The 21,207-nt window shown below is 44.7% G+C and overlaps 1 pseudogene; it reads right to left on the bottom strand.

Annotated features, from left to right (window-relative positions):
* Positions 1-1,626: 1,626 nt before the first annotated feature.
* Positions 1,627-21,207, bottom strand: part of LOC137280965 (uncharacterized) — a 49,511-nt pseudogene continuing 29,930 nt past the window's right edge.

Here is a 21,207-nt window from a genome sequence, read left to right as displayed (position 1 = left end):
AGACGATGTCATTACCACTGACTCAGTCATGTAAGGTAAGACAGCTGATGCATCCCGTCCTTGAAAAAAAAACAACCAAAAGAGAACCCAAGAAAAACGACGTGTTAAGTATATGATTAAATAGTGCAAAATGTTTGAATGTACGTCAAGATGTATTAATGTACGTCTCTCTCTCTCTCTCTCCCTCTCTCTCTGTGTGTGTGTGTGTCTTTGCGTGCTCGCATGTCAAATCATCTTTATACTATATACCTTATAGTCTGACGTCAGGCTATATTAATGAGCCATATACAAGTGTGTGTGGGGGGGGGGGGGGGGAGGGGGGGGGCACCATTGTCAGTCATACTCCCCAAAGGAAGGTCGTCCGTTTTATAAAGTGACTGAGTTAAAATCTATTGTCATATCAGCAATGTTTATGAGTGAGTTTAGTTTTACGCCGCACTCAGCAATATTATAGCTATATGGCGGCGGTCTGTAGATAATCGAGTTTGGACCAGACAATCCAGTGATCAACAACATGGGCATCGATCTGCGGAATTGGGAAACGATGACATGTGCCAAACAAGTCAGTGAGCCTGACCACCCGATCCCGTTAGTCGCCTCTTACGATAAGCATATTCGCCTTTTATGGCAAGCATGGGTTGCTGAAGGCCTATTCTACCCCGGGACCTTCACCGGTTGTAACAATGTTAAACGATATGCAACGCGCACCAGAGAGCGTTCATTACTTTCTTCTTTTCTAAGAACATGCGTGTTTGTTTACAGACAAGAGAAAAGTCAGTCACGTGATATGCAACTCGAGGAAAGACAAGATAAGATAAGACACGAGAAGATAATACTTCATATTTTCATTGCATAGAAGTAGTCGTGACCACGTGGAGCCCAGTACGTTGATCTCCCTTCGATTCAAGCGATCTACAACCTGGTCTGGGGACGATGTGATCCATGGGTTGTTAACAAAATAAGGCACAACAACTAGATAAGTAATGTAGGTCAAGTAGTGGTGACCATTAAGATTTCCCCATGTAGTCACCAATGTCGTACTATAGTCCTGGAGACACAGCCCCACATCGGTTATTTTACAGATTTTATAAAAATATATGTTCGACCTTGAAATTAGAAGTTCATAAGATACAAACAGTTTGTATCGATTACTTACAGACCGCCGCCATATAGCTGGAATATTGTTGAGTGAGCGTAAAATTAAACTCACTCACTCAAGTTCGTCAGAATAACTTTCACTGATTTTTAAAAACAGTAGGGAGAGACACGACATTTTCTTTACATGGATCGGAAGTGATATTCAAAATAACAGAAATAAAAAAATATTTTGTACAGTTAACATGGCGTTAAGATAAATACATTGCAAACTTCAGTGATGTACACCGTTTTCGAGCAGTGTCACCTCTCGTCTGCCGGCTCTGATGACACGTTTACAAACAGGCCCACATGTTATCCTCGAAAGATGCATACAACTTACATTAATGCTAAAGGCGGTGTAAAACTAAACTCACTCGCTGTTTTGTTTGTACATTTTATGAACAGTGGAGACAAGGCAGTTCAGTAAACATAAATCAACAGACAGAACAACGATCGGTGTTTGCCATCAGACTTTCAAGATACAGTGGACTAGTGTTTGGCTTCCTTGATGTGCGTGGCGTCAAGTCGGTCGTTGGTGGTAGTAGCGAGGAGTGGTAGTCCTGTATCGACTGTTGGTCCAGGTTCGAGTCCAATGACGATATCATTAATACTTCCCCGCTTTACAGGCTTCTGGAACATAAATGGGGAATCTGATTCTGGAAGCTCAAAACTAAATGTATATACTAGTATTATGCATTATAAGATTTAAGTATGGTTTCTTTTATCGTGACACTCTGTAATGTTTCAGCTATATTGCAGCGGTCTGTAGGCAAGCGAGCGTGGACCAGACAATCCAGTGATCAACGTAATATTGAAACACCTGTACCTGTACATCAGATGGACACATGGTAATTAATACTGCTGGCCCGTGAAGATCCTGGTTACAATATAAGTTGTTCACTGGTCACGAGGGGGCCATGTACCCTCGAGGTTTGTTTATGTTTCCCGAGCTCAGGGTACATGAGCCCATGTACACGGAGGAACCAGTGAACAAAGTATTTATCTTACCGAACGCCTGAATTTTAATTTTCAACTCTTTGAAGCACTTCTGTTGAATGTGGGGCGATCCGCCATTTTGCAGACGACACAAGGTAAACAAATTTAGAGTTATCTCCCTTTCCATCGATTTTTTTTCAATCGCAAAACATCGGTAATATCCGTGCTTGCTGCGTGATGCAATGTTATTCGAGGCAAAGACGTACTACCATGAAGCACCAGAAGAGTTCGGAATTCCCACCTGTGTACATTGAAAATATTACATCGCCTGTAAGGGGGTACATTGAAAATAATAGAAGAGGGCTTGGCCAATCGGAGAGCGACATTCATGTGTGAGGTAAGATAACTGGTCTTCGGCAATCCATGCTTGTCGTAGGAGGCGACTAACGGTTAGGGCGGTCAGACTCGCTGACACATATTTGACAGACAGACAGATAGACAGTTTATTTGCGTAATATCGGCCTTGTGGCCTATAATACAGTTATACAGTTATTTAACCGTTGTACAGTGGTCAACTGGGTGCAGATCTTGCTTGGAATATGTTATGCAAAAATACGGCAGTAAAATATATTACCTGACTGTTCCTTGATTTGAGGATTGATTCTAAGGCTAATGGACCTCTATACACTTTTCCAAGTTGTAAGAAATACTTTTCACGCCAACATTCGTAATATTTACACTTGAAAAAGACATGATTCTCATCTTCAACTTCCAAGGCATTACATACTGTACACACAAAGTCTGTTATTGCGGCATCTTTCTTACATCTAAAGTTGTTTATCTTCAGATTGTTGTGGGAAATTCGGAATTTGCAGTATGCACGTATTAGGTTTTTGTTTTTTAATTCAGTAATATACGGTTCCAAGTGAAGGTTATATTTGAATTGTGAATAGTGTTTTAGAAAAGTTGAGCTACAAACATCACTGTGCCAAGTCTGGCAGGCTATATCTTTGATGCGTTGTTCGAAGGTTAGGATGAATAACTGTACATCGCCAACGCCTTGGTTTAGCCATACATGTGAAAACCCGTTTCTGAATAAAATAGATCTCACACTTGACACCCAATTAATTTTGCCCAAATCGTCAAACACTTTGAGCATCTTATAACACTGTATGGGATAACGCTTTGGATTCATGTGTAACAGTCTGAACCAAAACATAAGTACTTTGATTTGGCTGAAGACATACATTGGATAACGTCCAAGTTCACCGAGGATGGCCTTGCTGGATGCAAATTTTCCAATTTTGAGAAATCTTTTAAAATACATCATCTGAATCCTTTCAATTGAATCTGCATACTTGTGTCCCCATATTTCAGCTCCATAGAGTAGTATTGGTGCTATCTTCGTGTCAAATATCATCCGTGCCGTAGAGTATTTTGTTTCCTGGTTTTTCCTAAAGATTCTAAACAATGAAAGACAGGCTTTGTTTGCTTGTTGTGCAAGGGTTTCACACGCTTTTGTCCATATTAATCTTGATGAAAACACAATCCCAAGATATTTATAGTAACTAACAACCTCCATAGGCTGATTACCGAAGAACCATCTTTCCGATTTTGTAAGAATTCCGCCATTTCGAAATACGATGATATTTGACTTTTTAAAGTTCAACTCCAGTCCCCATTTTACACAAAATGCCTCCAGGATCCTTAGTTGTCGTTGCAGACCAATAACACTCGTGGCAAAAAGGACGATGTCGTCGGCAAACATTAGTAGCAGTAGATCTCGTATATCCTGTGTAACGAACACTCCACTGTTACAAGACCTGTACAGTTCGGTGGCAAATTCATTAATAAACAGAATAAAGAGTACGGGACTTAAGACACATCCTTGCCTTACTCCACGGGAGGTATCAAACGCTACCGTTCTTGAATTACCAACTTTAGCACAGGCCTTCACTGATGCGTACATGCTTTTGAGTAAGATAAATAACTTTCCATGACATCCACGTTGCACGAGCACGTATAATAATTTATCTCTGTCTACAAAGTCAAATGCTTTTTTAAAGTCAATGAATCCACAGTAGAAACGACCTTTTGTTTTACCCAAGTATTTGGAACACAATGCCTGTAGCGTAAATAAATGATCTGTAGTAGAATATTGTGGACGGAATCCTGCTTGACATTCAGATATTAATTCATTGAGTTCAATCCATTTTCTAAGTCGTGACTCGATTATTGTTGTAAAGATTTTTCCCATGATATTTAGTAGGGAAATTCCTCTGTAATTTGATGGCTCAGTCTTATCACCAGACTTAAATATATGCTGACACATATCGTGCCTTTGATGTCACTTTGTAGCTTGTCTGGTCCAGACTCGATTTAATTATATAACCGTCGCATAGTTGAAGAGCGACTTGAAACAACTAAACACGTTGTGAATTATTGGGCACATACCTCATCCGTGTTGGTCTTTTTCCCGTGGTAAAATATGTTTCTAACCATGTCAGATAAAAATATGACATAGCGAGGATCGACGTTCCCATCTCTGTTGAAACCTGTAAAAAAAATGACGACCTTTGTTAAATTACACAGAATTGAAAGATTGCACATGACGATCATAAGACCCATCACATGAACGCACGTTGCTTTGTGTTGTGGTACAATGTGTAAGACCCATTTTCTGGTGTCCCCCGCCGTGATATCGCTCAAATATTGCTAAAAGTGGCGTAAAACCAAATTCACTCACTCACTTTGTGTTGTGTTGCTAAAACATTAGATAGGTCGACTCTTTTGAATGAAATATTACAGCCATATGAAACGTCGCCTACAGCACGTTACGGCACATTCAGAATGCAGTGAACAGGACTGAAATCCAACAGCTAACGATCAGCAGCATTCAAATCAGGCTGAGTATAATTAGTCCTTAATGCAATAGACTGAACAGCCAGAAAGTTCGAATCGATACAAAATCTGCCATCTTGTCCATTTATAGAGCTTCCAGACTTTCATCAAAGTGACAGATGCAACATATTGCAACTAGGAAACATCAACGGAAACATTCCACTCCTTCATGTTTATTAGCAAATTGTGTCTTTATTGTTGTTGGTGTGGTAGGCATCGTTCTGGCGATAAAGCAAGATAGCGTGCAGGCAAAAGTAGCGTAAGTCCCCATGGTCCCTAGTATGGTGATCTACCTTTAGTCGTTGGTGATCTCCAGCCTGTTTTTATTTGGTATTTTGTTTAACAGTTTGTCAAATTTTACTTTTCCATGCTAGATTTAATTCTCTTGGTAATCAAGTTATTATAACCCCGGCATGTCCGTCCGTACGTAATCATTTTGTTTCCGGAAACATAACTCAAAAACCGTTCAAAATTTTAGACTAAATTTGATAAATATAATAATCTGAAACTATGGTTGTACTTTTTCACATTTATTTATTTATTTATTTATTTATTTATTTATTTATTTATTTATTTATTTATTTATTTATTTATTTATTTATTTATTTATTTATTTATTTATTTATTTACATGGAACGTTTTGGGTTTTGTCTAATGGTGGGTTGGGCTTCGTTTCCGGAGCAGAACTCCGAAGCATTCAATATTGTTCTACAAAACTCGGTAGATATATCAGTCAGAACCTAGCGTGGTGCCTTTTGCTATTTGCATGTTGCCTTTTGCTATTTGCATGTTTTTATGTTTTATTATTTTCTTGGTTTCCATGGAAATATTTCGGACAAAAGTGAGAGGTATGTTTCTTTTCCGGAGCAGAACTGAAAAACCCTCCTAATGTCTTTCTGCGAAATATGTGAGGCGAACACTAAAGTTTAGTCTTTTGCTATTTACAAAATTTGGGCATTTCTATTTTGCTCGGTTTCAAAATGGAGGAATGGGTTTCGTTTCCGGAGCACAACTCCAAAACCATTTGATATCTTTCAACAGATCTTATCAGATATATGAGATAGATTTTGAGCGGTGCCTTTTGCTGTTTACAGATATATGGCATTTATATTTTTCATGATTTCAATTGAAACGATTCAAACTTAGCCTAACAAAACATCAAATAACTGTCAGATGATTGGTCCTCTCGAATATGAAGGGGTCGGGGGATATGTCATCTTCTGATGACTCTTGTTTTACTGCTCTTAGTTTGCAGTGTTTCACAATCTAATTGTGTGTACTATGAATTTATAACTTTCAAGTCACGATGTGGCTGAAATATTGCTAATGTGATTACAAATTTTAACTCACTCACTCTGGCGATGAGTTAATTGATGATCTCCTGGTGGTTTACTCAGGCTAGAGCCATGAAGTAAGCCTTCCTGTGCAAACAACACGTACATACTATCACAAGAGATCACACTTTCTTTGGGAAAACAGTGAAGGGTCTTTGGAACTAAACTAGACGCCAAAAGAAACGCCACCAAAATAAAACGACTGCAAATTGTCAAAATAAGTGTCTGTCTGTTTGAAAATAGGGAAAAACACATCTCTCAAACAAAGCATGTCTATTCCTAGAGAACACTTGCACTTGCATTTCGTATTTCGTGAAAAGAAAGATTTTACACGAATAGAACCGAGACTGTGCACAAAGTTACCCGCATGAAAATAGGGTATAAATGCTAACTGGGATTTATTCTCTTATGTTTATCGATTGACAACCAGGAGCATGCCTCGTTTAACACCAGAGAAGAGCGAGAGAGCAGTCGGTATGTTACAGATGGAACAGACACAAGAGCATGTGGCTAGGACCATGGGATGCTGCAAATCCAGCGTCTGAAGACGTGTCAGACGTCTACGACAGACTGGCAGCACTGCAGACAGGCCAAAGAGTGGTATACTGAAGGTCACTATCCAAAAGGAAGACCGGAATTTACGGCTATTTCAGTTGAGGAACCGATACGTCACTGTGACATCATCAAAAGCCAACATCATCGGAAATCCAGTCAACAGACGGGCCAGACGACTCCACATCCATGGTGTCCGTGGCAATCGACCTTTCAAGGGCATGACGTTGACGTGCCAACGCCGACGTGCCAGACTGAGATGAACCAGGACTGTGCGACACTGGCAGCAGCGACACTGGCGAAGAGTGAACTTTAATGACGAACGCAAGTTCAAGCTCTTCAAGATCTGTCCCCAAATGAGGACCTTTTGGAATAACTGGCACGTCATATTCGGAAATGCCAAAGTCAGCCATTGACGAGGAACGCTTTGACAGCTGTCCTGCAAAAGGAATGGCGTCGGATTCCTAATCAAGACGTCAGAAGACTCACCTACTCAGTTCGACGCTGGGTTCGGGCCTTCATCACCTATGGGTGTCCTCACCCGGTATTGAGCAACATGTGCTGCCCAGAAAGGTGTAAAAACTCCCAATCTATCCTGCAGTGGTAATCAAATACAGGATAATGCACCAACGTGTCATTCATGTGATATCAGATCACGAGCTTCGTCGTTTGTCTTCTTCTTATCCATTAAATAATGTTGCTGAATGATTTCTTTTTACAATAAAACATGAACTGTTACCATATTTTGCTTACGTTTTGGTTTAGACCAGAGAAATATTTGGTGTCCTTTCTTTTGGACGATAGTTTATCATTCTGAAACGAGCGTAATTTAGACTACAATCGTCAGATTTCCCTTACGCGGAAGCCTTGGTGTCTGGGTTGGTTAGACTTCTAAGTGTGTGATGGTGATGAGGTGCACTACTCTGAGAGCGTGGGTTCGAATCATGCATGGAACTCAATCCAAACATAAGACTGATCCTAACTGTTCCACTTTTCAGTGAACGAGACGTCCGTCTCAGACAAACATTCCAGACACCCTGCAAACCCGATGATCGTATGATCAGTCCCCATTGGTCTCCCGACCTGTTGCCCAGCTGACGAAGAAAGCCACGATCAGGACGATAGCAATACCAACAGCGGCCAGCCACAGATACGACAGAGTGTATATGACATTGATCCCCGAACTGGAATGAAAAATATTTAACATCTGAAAGTGATCCGAAACTCTTTTCGATTTTTTGAAATAGTGAAGAATATCTCAGATGAGATGTTTAAAATTATTTTACAGAATTTAATAGCCAAATAACGTGTTAAAGGAAAATGGAGTACTTGACTAACGCAATGACCCGTATGCTTCTGTGTATGTGAGCGTATGGGTGTGTGGTTTGACGGCGTGGAGATGCCATGCTGAAGTATAACATGAATGCCCCACTCATTCTGATTTCAGGCCTGTCAGTCTCTGCCTTACCACGAAATCCCTAGCGCCGGGCAGGGTAACAACAAGTATCATATACTGAGCAGAAAAAAACGCAACTATGGACATGAAATTCAACTTTTTCGAATTTTGCTTTCTTTAGCTGTTCAGTATATTTTTGTATTTTGGTAGCCTATTTGTTGTGCTATTTGCCGCGATATCGTTTGATTATTGCTAGAAGCGGCGATAAAACCATACTTATAATGTTCTGATTGAACCGAGTTATCCATCCCAGTTGGCTGTTGAAATGTCTAAAATAATATGCTATATAATTTATAAAGCCCTTACACCGGTTCGTGTCCAGTTGCAACTGTCGTGACGTCATACAGTTTTGCTGTTGACGTCATGAGTCCTGTTGTGTTTATAACCAGTGACGTCATATTATCCAGAGAACATTGATCGGTTGGAGCTGGAGCCAGCCAGGGGGTCGGTCTTGTGGCTCCAGAGAAAGTGGCTCCAGCACACAGCCACATCATCAGAACTTACAACGGTTCCGGCTATAGCTCCCTGTGTAAACCCAGTGCATTTAGAATTATATAACTAAACATGGAACGTGCACGTTATCAAAAGACTATGTAAAAGCGACATAAAACTTCAAAAAGAATGTTTGAATTGTCTGTATTAACATAATTCATAAACTCTGTCATTTTTAGATTATTATGGTTTAAGGCAGCATACAGGTAAACACTGTCTTGAACCGCTTATCTATTAAAATGATTTCAATACAGCATCAGTTACAAAATACTACCAACAAACGACCTCCTACGTCAACTGAAATCTGCAAACAATAATAATGACCCATCTAAAACTGAGACTGAATCAATAACACACCTCTTGTACGAGTGTACAAACGTTAGCCATATCTGGGAAGCATTGTTGTAGCCCGGGCTACAACAAAGAATTAGAAAATTGGATCGAAAAGAAATTAGGAATAAATCTATTTTTACCAAACAGCTTATCTTATTTGGCTACTGTGAAAAGCGAAATAATGTTGAAAAGAAATAAAGTTGTAAACTCATCCAAATATGTCTAACGTTAGTCAAACATGTAAGCATTAAAATTGTTTACTGTACCTGTGTGAGCGTACCTCCTATGAATGAAATCAGGATGGCCACTGCGCTGGAAAGAATCCCGAACACAACCACTGGAAATAGGAGGGACAATGCCATACAGTATAGGTCTCTGACAAAAGACACTGACGGACACACCTATACTAAACAAGAAGGTTAAGGGCTCCCCCATGTCGTAAATAAAACGAGTTAAATTGACCATAAATACATCTGAATTAAACAAAGGGCAATAGAAGAACTAGATTATCACAATTGTGAACATAAAACTAGAATTTAAATTTAAAATATTAATAGATAAAGTACAGAGGACATTACAATATAAAACCAAGGCTATAGACTACCATCAACTGAAGTAGGATACCTATATTGAGATCCATGGTTAAGAGGACATTCAGATCAGAACAGTTTATTTTAGTATGTAACCCTCAGATCCTTTTATATAAACGTTCACAGGCCCTTCCACACATTATTAGCAAGTGAACCGTGAACGACATAACAGGAACCTGAAAGAGATATTTTTGGCACACGAGTAAAGAATACCCCAGGTATCTTTTGAAACTGTAACCCATTCTGTCATGAATAAGATATGCAATGATAGCAGTAAATCATGTACAACATTCACCTGACACTTTAGCTATCACCGTTGCTGTAAGGTCCGAAACATTTGGTAGACGTGGTTTGAGAATATCCTCCCAAGTCATCACTGACAGACTCGACAATCCAGATGAAACTGTGCTGTTGAAGAAATATGCAGGATTGTTCCTGAATAGCAGTGTTAGTTATACAATTCGCACTGGAATTTCTTGAGAATATCTTCTTTTCGCAAAAATTAGAGTGAATGGTTATGCATTTACGGCATGTAAAAGGCAACTAGGCTGTATTTAGCAATGTCAGCAATTCAGCAACATCAGGGGAATTAACACCGAAACGAACGGACACTACACGGTCATAGATAGATTTCTCAAATTGTTAAAAATATAAAATGTGTCCATATATTTTATTTTTCAAAAGGAATAAAGCAGCCAGAAAGTGTGTAAAACATCGCCTAACATAACGACTCACAGGTGCCGAAGAAAGTCAAGCACATCATGTCAGTAAAACATCCACTGGTGCCAGTGAGATTCTACTTCACCAGCCTCAAAGACCGTTTAGTGCCCAAAGAGTTCAGTAACATCCTACCTCAGTGATTCATTAATACCAAAGAGAGTCCCATACTTCACCCTTAAAGACACGGTGGGTCCTGAAATAATGCAGTACATCACCGACCAAATCGACTCACTGAGCCTAGTACATCACCCACCTCAAATAATCTTTAGTGGCAACGAAAGTTAGTACATTGCCTTGCTCAAAGACTTATTGATGCCAAAAGCAGTCTAGTACATCACCTGTCTCAAAATTTATTGGTGACAAGGCAGTCTAGTACGTACCATACGGATTCATTGGTGCCGAAAAGTGTTTAGTACATCACCTACCTCAAAAACGCATTGGTGCCAAAGAAAGCCTAGTACTTCACCTAACTTTTAAAGTGCATTGTACCAAAGAGAGTAAATGGCCTACCTGTAAGGACTCATTTAGAGAGTCAGAGTCTAGATCATCATCCTCCATAAAGGTTTAATGGTACCAGGGTGTACAGAGAGTTTAGTAAACCTCAGAGACACATTGGTGTCAAGGTATCTAGTACATCACCTCCCTTAAAGATTCATTGGTGCCAAAGAAAGTCTAGCACATCACCTATATTAAAGATCCACTGATACCAAAGAGAGTCTAATACATGACATAGTGCGACACCACTGGTGACTTTTAAGACTCACCAGAACATTGGAATTACCAACCTTAAACACACGGGGATCAAAGAGAGTCGAGTACATAACGTATCGTACAAGCATACCGTAGACAGGGAGAGTCACTGCAGTACCTACCATAGAGACACAGACTAAAGTTGTCGGAGAAGGCCTAAAGGTTATATATTATAGACGCCCGGGGGCAACCCATTGCTTACCTGAGAGATGCACTGAATAAAGCCGCCAGAAAGAGTCCAGGCATGCCAGGCAACCCCCGGAAAATATCCATTACCATATATGGTATAATCTGAAGAAATATAAACATTTTGCGAAATAAAGAGTATCATGGAGTAGTCATGTGACACCATGCTGTCATCCCTTTCAGCCCGAGATGACAGAGAGTCCGTTTATAAAGACACACACATGAACACACATGAACACAGGCCGCTGCAGATGATTACCTGAGTCTCTGTGATTATTCGCTGTGCTTAACTCCCCATGGAGTTGACTTGGTTAAAACAATGCCAGAAAAAAGACATTCGTTGATGAAGGAAATACTCCTGTGCCATATGTGCGCTAAATAAATATTCTATAATGATTACACTGTATTTATATACACATGAGCATTAATTAAGCACCACCAAAAATAATTGTCGATTGTAACAAAGAGGGATCAAAACAGAGAAGTCAACCCTTTTGTATCTAAATACGCATGCAGTTAGCATGAAATTCACGTGCTGACTCAAATGCATGCTTTTCATACTAAAGTTCTGTCATGGAGATACACTGGAGTTTTGGACATGATTATTGATAACGTTTTTACTGCCCCCATATGACCGTCAGTAAATTAAAGCCGACTGTAGCAGCAGGATTAGTAGTTGATGGTAGTTGATGTGTTTGGTTTCCATATCTTAAATGACCGGTGTGTTGTGTCTTATAGCATGGATATGGGTAGTGTGTAATTGATGCTAATGTGTATATTTGATGGAAAGAAAGCAGAAAGCCTTGCATTTCTTGTTTGTTATGCATGACTCAACTCCACAGAGGTGGAGGTTTGTCTGCAAACTGTCTTTTAGTCGGTCACTATTAAGTCTGACATTCTGTTTTCTCGAGATGAAAAGTATGGGAGTTTACTTGGGTGCATGATTGTTTAACTTTTTCGTTTTAAACTGACTATCAATCATGACAGTTAATAACATGTTTTCTTTAATATTGTCTATCCATGTTTAGCCCAGTGGTTGAAGCGTTGGTCGTTAAGTCGACGATCATGGTTCTTTTCCTCACGCTCGTATGATACACGAAGCCCATATCTGGGAACCACCGCTGTGATATTGCTGGCATATTCCAGAAGCGTCGTAAAAATAGACTCACTCCCTTTTCCATTGGACACAATAGATGCAGAGAGTATTGCATTACATACAATTACATGTCACTATCAAGCAAAACAAGGGATACCTAATGCGAACAAAAGGGTTGGGGGAATGAGGGCAGGCACTTTCGTGCCAAGAGTTATTGCAACCGGGAACAAACTCTTGACTATTTACATAAAAGGAGTGATGTGTTTGTTTTATTACAACTAAAATGCAAATATACTCACTCACATATGAAACACAAGCTTTATCAAAACAGGAAACAAACTCGGAAACCTAAGTTTATATGTCATGTCGACGCTTGATGGTATTATCATTAATTGTTGTTTTTTTTTTTATTTTTTTTTTATTTTTGCTTTTTCTTTTTTTTATCGTTTATTTTATTACAACTAAAATGCAATTATACTCACTCGTATATGAAACGCAAGTTTTATCGGAAACCTAAGTGTATATGTCACGTGACGCCTGATGGTATTATCAGTAATTGTTTTTGTTGTTTTTTTAGGGTTTTGTTGTGTCTTGTTTTCTTTATTTATCGACATATTATATATAATCACAATTTACCGTTTCTAGTATCGATACAGCGCTACAAAGACCGCAGATGCCCTTCGTCGGAGCGTTCGTCAGATCCGTCCTTGTCAACCCCGATACCTTTTGAAAACTTAACATGTCATCAGTCCTTGTACCCAATCATATGCCTTCATTCATGTTTTGTCTGTCTAACCCCGTTTGTATTTCTTGTATTTAATACTGAAAATCACGTACATATGTTGTTTATACTTGATTTGCGTGACGTTTGCGTGTGAGTTTGTACCGTTAACTTAAAATAATAATTTTTTACATACTTATCAGGTAAGAAAGCCAACAATGCCCACGTGAGTGGCGCTTACTCAATTTCTCTCATAACACAGTCTACAAAAAGTAGAGATGCGAGGTCAACATACGGGCGGTAGGTCACCCAGGTCACGAGATGACCTGGACACGTCATTTCCCTTACTAGAGACGAGCGAGTCAAGACGTGTTGCTTGGGCGCTCTACTGGATTCTAGTTAAGTGTGTGCTTTGTTTATTGCATTTTTCCATATCTCTCTCTCTCTCTCTACTATCATCATTCTAGTCGCTTTTAGGTGTTTTTCGTTATCTGCAACTAGCTGATTTTTTCTTTCTTGCCAGCAGTTTGTGGGTCGTCGGCCGTCGTCCCACTTGCACGTGCTTCACGGGTGTCCCGATTGTGTCTCGGTTCACGCTTGTGTGGCTCGTGCACTCGGACCCTTGTCGGGCTTCCGCGTTACTCGCTGGCGGATAGGCGGGTTGGCGGATAGGCGGACCTTCCGCCTTGACAGAGAGGCAGAGGACAGGCGAACCCTTCGCCCGAGCGGACTTTTCGTTAGGGGTTCCTTAACAATCGTTCACCTGCGCCTTTGTGCGCAGTAGCGGAGGTCAGGCGGACCCTCCGCCTAGGCGGACCCTTCGCTAGGAGATTCTTCTGTCGTTCCCCTCAACCCTTGTGTGGTGTAGAGGAGCTTTGGCGGACCTTTCACCTTGACGGAGAGGCGGAGGACAGGCGAACCTTCCGCCTGGTCGGACCATTCGCTTGTGACGTGCCTATCCTCCTCGGATAGGAGTTTACTCTGCCGTCACCCCTCGGCAGCGTACCCTGTCGTGCGTTCCACCATGGTATTCGCCTCCTTCTGCACTCAGTGCGGCACTAGGAAGTCGGCTAAGTGGGATCCTCACACATTGTGTAGGCTTTGCAAGAGTCCCTGCACTGCGGATAACACTTGTGCAGAGTGTGAGGTCCTCTCTGAGCGGGACTTTCGTCAGTACCTGGCAGTACTTAGGAAGAGCGAGAGGGAGTCTCATCGGAAGAAGGCAGCGCCTTCCGCAGGTTCGCCAGTGTCTTCGGCGTCATCTAGACGATCGGTGCCTCGCTCTCCCATCCGCCCTCCTTCTCCCTCCGCATCAGAGGAGTTAGTTATTCACGAGGAGGCGGAGGAGTTCGACTCTCAGTCAGGAATGGAGTCAGACCCCATCAGGACTATGCCAGAGGGGAGCGCTACTCGCTCCCGTTCCGTCTCTCCCTCTCGGCCCCTCCTGAGGGAGGACGTAGCCGTATCACCGGAGGGGAGGAAGGAGAAGAAGAGAAGGAAGGAGAAAAAAGCGAAGAAGTCTCGTGACAGGGAGCAGGTTCGCTCAGAGAGGCTTCTCCTTTCCGTTAAAGGGTTAGTGGAGTCCATCCTTGATCAACGCCTTGGTCCGCCCACATCGACACGTGCCGCGGAACCCTCCTCTCCGCTCCGCCTCCGGAGGCAGACGCCTGTTCACTCCCCGAGGCGCTCTCCTTTTCCCAGGTCCTCCCCCTCTAGGGAGTTCATTAACACAAGAGACCCTCCACTTATTCCTATCCTCCCGGAGGAGGTGGGGGATGACAGCGACCCTGTCCTTCCAGAGCCTAACCCTCCAGTCTCTGACTCTGCATCTAGACTGGAGGCAATTGCGGAATACACCGGTGTGGTGTTGGCGGAGGTGGACGATCAACCTTCTGCCGCTTCTAGGGCGAGAGGCGAGTCTTTCTGCCCTGAAGACTGTGTTCTCTCCCCTCGGAAAGTCCTCCCTCCGCACCGCTTCCTTGAAGCAGCCGCTAAGGAACTGAAGGAGGCTGTTGCCACCGCCGGACCAGGTCGCCTTACCCCTCAGCTCCTCCTCTCAGACAAACAGAGGATCAGGCTTCTTGTGGCGAACTCGCCCATTCCTTTAGATCCTCCCTCCTTGGATCCCGATATCTCTCGTGTTGCTTCTGCTGGGGTACCCCACAAGGTGTCGGACAATCACCTTATCCATTTGGACAAGGAGGCCAGATCCATTGTGGGGCTGAGCAACTATGTTGCTCACGCCTGCCAAGCTATGGCCACTTTCGCCAAGGAGGCAGGGATGGAACAGGGTGAGGAACCTCTGTATAGGGCATTTGGAGCGGCAGCTGGCGGAGTGGCACAAGTCACCCTGTCGGCTGCTAGGATTTCAGCTGCCATTACCAACCTCAGACGGGAAGGCTTCCTGGGGCGCACTAATCTCCCTCCGGAGATTAGGGACTCCCTCCGTCACGCCTCAGTGTCGGCAGACACCTTGTTCGCGGGGGAAATCCCAGAAGCTCTCCGCACTCGCCATGAGATCCAGCAGCAGGACCTAACCAATTGGATCATGACGGGTGGCAGACCCTCAGCAGGCTCAACCCCCCCGCAAGCATCAGGGAGGTCCTCCAGCAGACCAATCCACTCCTAGGAAGCGGACAGGGAAGGTGGACTTTCGGTTCGGAGGTCGTGGCCGAGGACCCACGAACCAGTCCAACCAGCCCAGCCAGGCTAACCAGGGATTCCAAACCCCTAGCAAGGGCACTCCGCGGAAGCAGAACAAGGGCAAGTGGACGTCCAAGAAGAAGTGACTCTTGGTGCCCGCCAATCCTTCCGCCACCTATCATTCCTCCATTCGACGGACCCGTTGGCGGCCGCTTGAGCCTCTTTGTCCCAAACTGGCGTCAGCTAGGACTAGACCCATTCGTGTGTCAGATCCTGGAGCGTGGCTTCCGCATCCCGATCTCCTCTCCGCCCCCTCTAACCTGCTCTCCGGTGGAACGTCCAATGGACTCGGTCAGGTTCCAACTCACCTTAGAGCAGGTGGAGTCTCTAGTCTCCAAGGGGGTAGTTCAGGAAATCCCCCTCCAGGATCTGACTCCCGGGTTCTATTCCCCCGTTTTTGTCAGGCCCAAATGCAACTCGGGGAAATGGCGGCTGATTCACGACTTGAAGGAGTTCAACTCCTCCTACCTCGAACAGCCGCCATATTTTCGACTCTTGACTGTTCCATCAGTCATGCGGTTACTGGAGCCCTCGGACTACATGGTGTCCCTCGACCTCCAGGATGCGTACCTGCACATCCCCATTCACTTGGCGGATTACAGGTACCTCCGTTTCGTCCTGGGGGGCAGGCACTTTCAGTGGAATGTCCTCCCGTTCGGGATTTCCTCTGCCCCATGGCTGTTCACTCGTGTGACCCAACCCATCGTCCAGTTCCTCCACGAACTCCAGGTCCAATTCCTTATGTACCTGGACGATGGGTTCGCTCACAACCCTTCGCCCTCCATTCTCGAGGCGCAACGGGACCTCGTCATCCACCTCCTTCGACGCCTAGGGTGGCTAGTGAACCTGGAGAAGTCGGACCTGGTACCAACCACCTCTCTCCAATACCTAGGTGCCATACTGGATACAGTAGCCTTCAAGGCTTTTGTACCCAAGGAGCGGATGACCAGGCTAGCGCCCCTGATGACTCGGGCACTATCAGAGCCCCTGTCCCTCAGGCAGTGGCAGCGGATATTGGGCCTCCTGACGTCAGCCCAGGACCTAACCATAAGGGGGAGGCTGATGCTCCGACCTCTTCAGGTGTTCCTCAACGAGCACGTCAGGGAGACCCACTGTCTTCACCCAATAAGTCTCCCACCTCACCTCAGACACTTCCTCACCTGGTGGCAAGTGGACGACAACGTCCTCAAAGGAGTTCCCCTAAGGACACCTCTCCCGACCAGTCACCTTTTTGTGGACGCCTCCACCCAAGGATGGGGCGCTCACTTGGGGTCGGACCAGACGGCAGGTACCTGGTCGGCAGCCCAGCAGGACCGGCACATCAATGTGCTGGAGTTGGACGCAGTACGACTTGCCATCCTCCATTGGTCCGTTCCCCTCAGGCACCAGACCTTACTGGTCCACACGGACAGCTCAGTCGCAGCCTGGACGATCAACCGTCAAGGCTCCACCAGAGCCACTCCTCTCCTAGACCTGACCCTCCGCCTGTTCGAACTGGTAGACAGACTCCAGGAGCCAAGAACGTCCTGGCAGATGTTCTCTCCCGGCCGGACGCGCCTCCTTCGACAGAGTGGCAACTGAACCCGCGGACGTTTCAGTCCCTCTGTCTCCAGTTCGGCAGGCCCATGTTGGATCTGTTTGCCACCAGGCTGAACTGCCAGCTCCCGATCTATGTATCCCCCGTGCCGGACCCAGCGGCCTGGGCCGTCGATGCACTGTCGTTAGAGTGGGAAGGGATGGACGCTTATGCCTTCCCTCCCCCAGCGGTTCTAGCACAGGTAGTGGCCAAGCTTCAGACCACCAAGTCCATCAGACTGCTTCTGGTGGCTCCCATGTGGCCTGCCCGGCCCTGGTTCGTTCCCCTTCGCAGACTCTGTCTGCAGGATCCCGGAGGGACCTTCTCATAAGCAACGAAAACCCTCAGCTATTCGATCTGCACGTTTGGCTTGTATTCAAAGGGGGCTCAGGAACAGTGGATACTCCAAGCGAGTAGCCTCGGCCTTGGCTTCCTCACAGAGGAAAACCACGCAGAAGCTCTACGACTTCCAGTGGGGTTCCTTTTCCTCCTTCTGTGAAGACAACGGCGTGGAGGCTGGTTCTGCCACTCTTCCCCAGATAGCTGATTATCTGGTTCACTTGCGCAACGTTCGAGGGCTCAAGGCCTCCTCCATTAACACCAATCTGGCGGCCATCATGTCCGTTATAAGGAAGAGGTCACCAGGACTGGACATTTCTGTACTGAGGGAGCTCATCAAGTCTTTCCAACAGGCGGAGGGTCGGCGCAAGCCGAGGGCTCCTGAGTGGGATCTGGCAGTGGTCCTTGACCACCTCAAGTCAGATTTTTATGAGCCTCTGGAAGAGGTTCCCCTCCTCCGCGTCATGGTGAAGACCACCTTTCTAGTGGCCATGGCCTTGGCGGCCCGAATATCGGAGCTTCACGCTCTTCAGGCGGATCTCCTGAGATTTGAGGCCACGGATGGAGGATCTGCGTCCTTGGGCCTCGCCCCCGACTTCGTTTGCAAGAACCAACAGGCAGACGAACTGGGACGTACCCTCCACATCCCTTCCTTAGGGCCGTTGGTAGACCCGACGGAGGAGGGAGCACTCTCTCTGTGCCCTGTCAGGGCTCTCCGAGTGTATACCGACCGTACCCGCTCCCTTAGGCGGGGGCGGCGGAGGCTCTTCCTCCCTCACTCCCAGAGGAGCAAAAGGGAGATTGATCGGAGAGTTCTTGGGGTATACCTTCGGTCGGCCATCATAGAGGCCTACAAAGGCCAGGACAGACCTCTTCCGACTCGAACCAACCCACACGAGATCAGGGCCGTCTCGGCCACCATGGCTTATCACCGCAACATTGCGGTGGCGGACATCATGGCGGGCTGCTTCTGGAAGTCTGGCTTGGTGTTCGCCAACCACTATTTACGAACCCTCTCCAACGAGGATCTGGCGGGCATTTCAAGGCTAGGACCCCAGGTCTTTGCCCAGCAAAGAACGGGGGGTCCTTACCCTTTAATTCGGCGCGGGGCTGCTCCTCTTTAGGCGGCCTACACTCCCCCACCTCTCGTATGGTGCCAAGCTGGGGACCTCAGCTACACACCCTTTTTGCCTCAAATAAACTTTTCTGTTGCTTCTCTCCACTCCTTCAGTGTTGAGTTGTCTTTTCTCGTGTGGGGTTTCCCTTCCGGGGTTGTCGGCCGATCCCTCCTCCTTATCGGAGATGTCCGGACAGCGGTTGGTGTCCTACCCGCCCTCTAGTGCGGAGGCGGATGCCGGTGGATCGCTCTCCTCAGGGTTTCTTGGTTCCTCTTTACGTAGAGACGCACGGGCGAGGTCTCGCGTCCACGCTTACAGCCCTCCACCTCTGTGCCATTCTGGGCATTGTTGGCTTTCTTACCTGATAAGTATGTAAAAAATATAACATTTTTGATTAAATGTCATTTTTTATACTTACCTGGTAGAAAGCCAACAGTCGGGAGTTCCCGCCCAGCCTCCCCTCCTGAGGGTTTTGTTGTCTGCCTCGCTGGGTAAGGGAATGACGTGTCCAGGTCATCTCGTGACCTGGGTGACCTACCGCCCGTATGTTGACCTCGCATCTCTACTTTTTGTAGACTGTGTTATGAGAGAAATTGAGTAAGCGCCACTCACGTGGGCATTGTTGGCTTTCTACCAGGTAAGTATAAAAAATGACATTTAATAAAAAATGTTATATATAATTAACCGATTTAGAGTTTTTGTCATTCGACTCCAATAGTTTCTGCTCTGCATAATACGTAATTTACTGTTAACAAACATTTAGGTAAATCACATCGGCAACATTTTCAAGAAAGAAATATGTCTGATTGACTCATTCTAGTCAGCATTTTTAGTACTGCATGTACTTTGTGATTGACAAAAACTGACCTGATTCGGGTTCTGTATTTGGTCTGATTCCAAAGGGTCACATCCAAGATTCACATAATAAGCATAGGCCACGACGCCCTCCATCATGGCCAGAGTGAGTGTTATCCAGAACGCAGGACTCACTATCAGCATGACTCTGAAATACAAAAATAGGAACACAACTTCACGTGGACAGCACCCGTGAAGACCATAGTTGAAATTACTTCGTGAACCCATGCGGGATCGGGTGGTCAGTCACATCGTAACCCATTTCCGCAGATCGATGCTCATGGTGTTGATCACTGGATGGTCTGTAATTGGTTGATATCATGAACATTTGTGTCCAGCTGGTACACAATGGCACCCAATCAACAAAGGGTTTCCACCTGATAATGTTTTGCGGTGACAAATAAGACATTATTCAAGGAAAATATACGATGAAATCTACAAAATAATGACACAGCACGAATTTCCTTCTATATGTTTCATCTCCCTTTATCTACAGGCAGGGAAATTCGTTTTGGATCATTGGGTTTTTTTGTGACCTTGTTTTCATGACTCACGTTTTGGCAGCGGCGAGCGTTGGCGTTGAACAGACCCTCTGTATAGTTGACTGGTTGAAGACAAGGCCGGACGATCGGGCGAATGTTCCCAGAAGCAACCCCCAGAAAGTGTGACGAACAGTCGGATCCGGGTCAAAACTAACTTAGAATACATGGTTTGTGTGACATCGTCACATGAACAATATAGGTTGCTGAAGATAACTTCCATACCGGATCTCTACAGGTAAAATATTCTAGGAACACCTCAGCATTTATGAGTGAAGAAGTCCCAGACGTTTACAATTGAAGTAGGACCCTCTGGAGTTGCCTTATGGTAAAACACCGAAATGAACATCCAGGTAAGATTCGTCACATGCACAGAACCGTGCATGTTCATTTCGGCGTGTCAGCTGTGATATTTGGGCACATGTCATCCCACTCACTGAAGGTGACATATCCCATTCTAAAATTGCTTAACATTTGAATATATTCGAAAGCATTATTTCTTGGGTTCATGGAATAGTGTACATTTCATATTTGAGCATGTTAAGAATCCATGGAATAATTTTAGATCTATTAAATGAAATTTTCGATTCTCACTTAAAGAAATTAAGACGTCCTCCTTTAGCCGCAGTTGTCCACACCGCCTTGATTCCACCTGCATCAACTGTACCCTGAAATGTACCAACAGGATGTACGTGACCATGACCATGATATTTAACCCCTACCGGAGACATTTTGTGTACTGTCTAGTCTATTCTGCCAGAACGATAATGTACATTACATGCTGCAGCGATGTAGGTGTGAGCGCGTTGTGTTTTACGCCGTTTGTAGCCACATTCCAACAATATCACGGCGAGAGAAACCAGAAATGGTCTT

The sequence above is a fragment of the Haliotis asinina genome, chromosome 4 (assembly GCF_037392515.1).
Source record: "Haliotis asinina isolate JCU_RB_2024 chromosome 4, JCU_Hal_asi_v2, whole genome shotgun sequence".
Classification (NCBI taxonomy): Eukaryota; Metazoa; Mollusca; class Gastropoda; order Lepetellida; family Haliotidae; genus Haliotis; species Haliotis asinina.
Note: the sequence above shows the minus strand (reverse complement) of the source record. Positions and strands in the feature narration are given on the sequence as shown.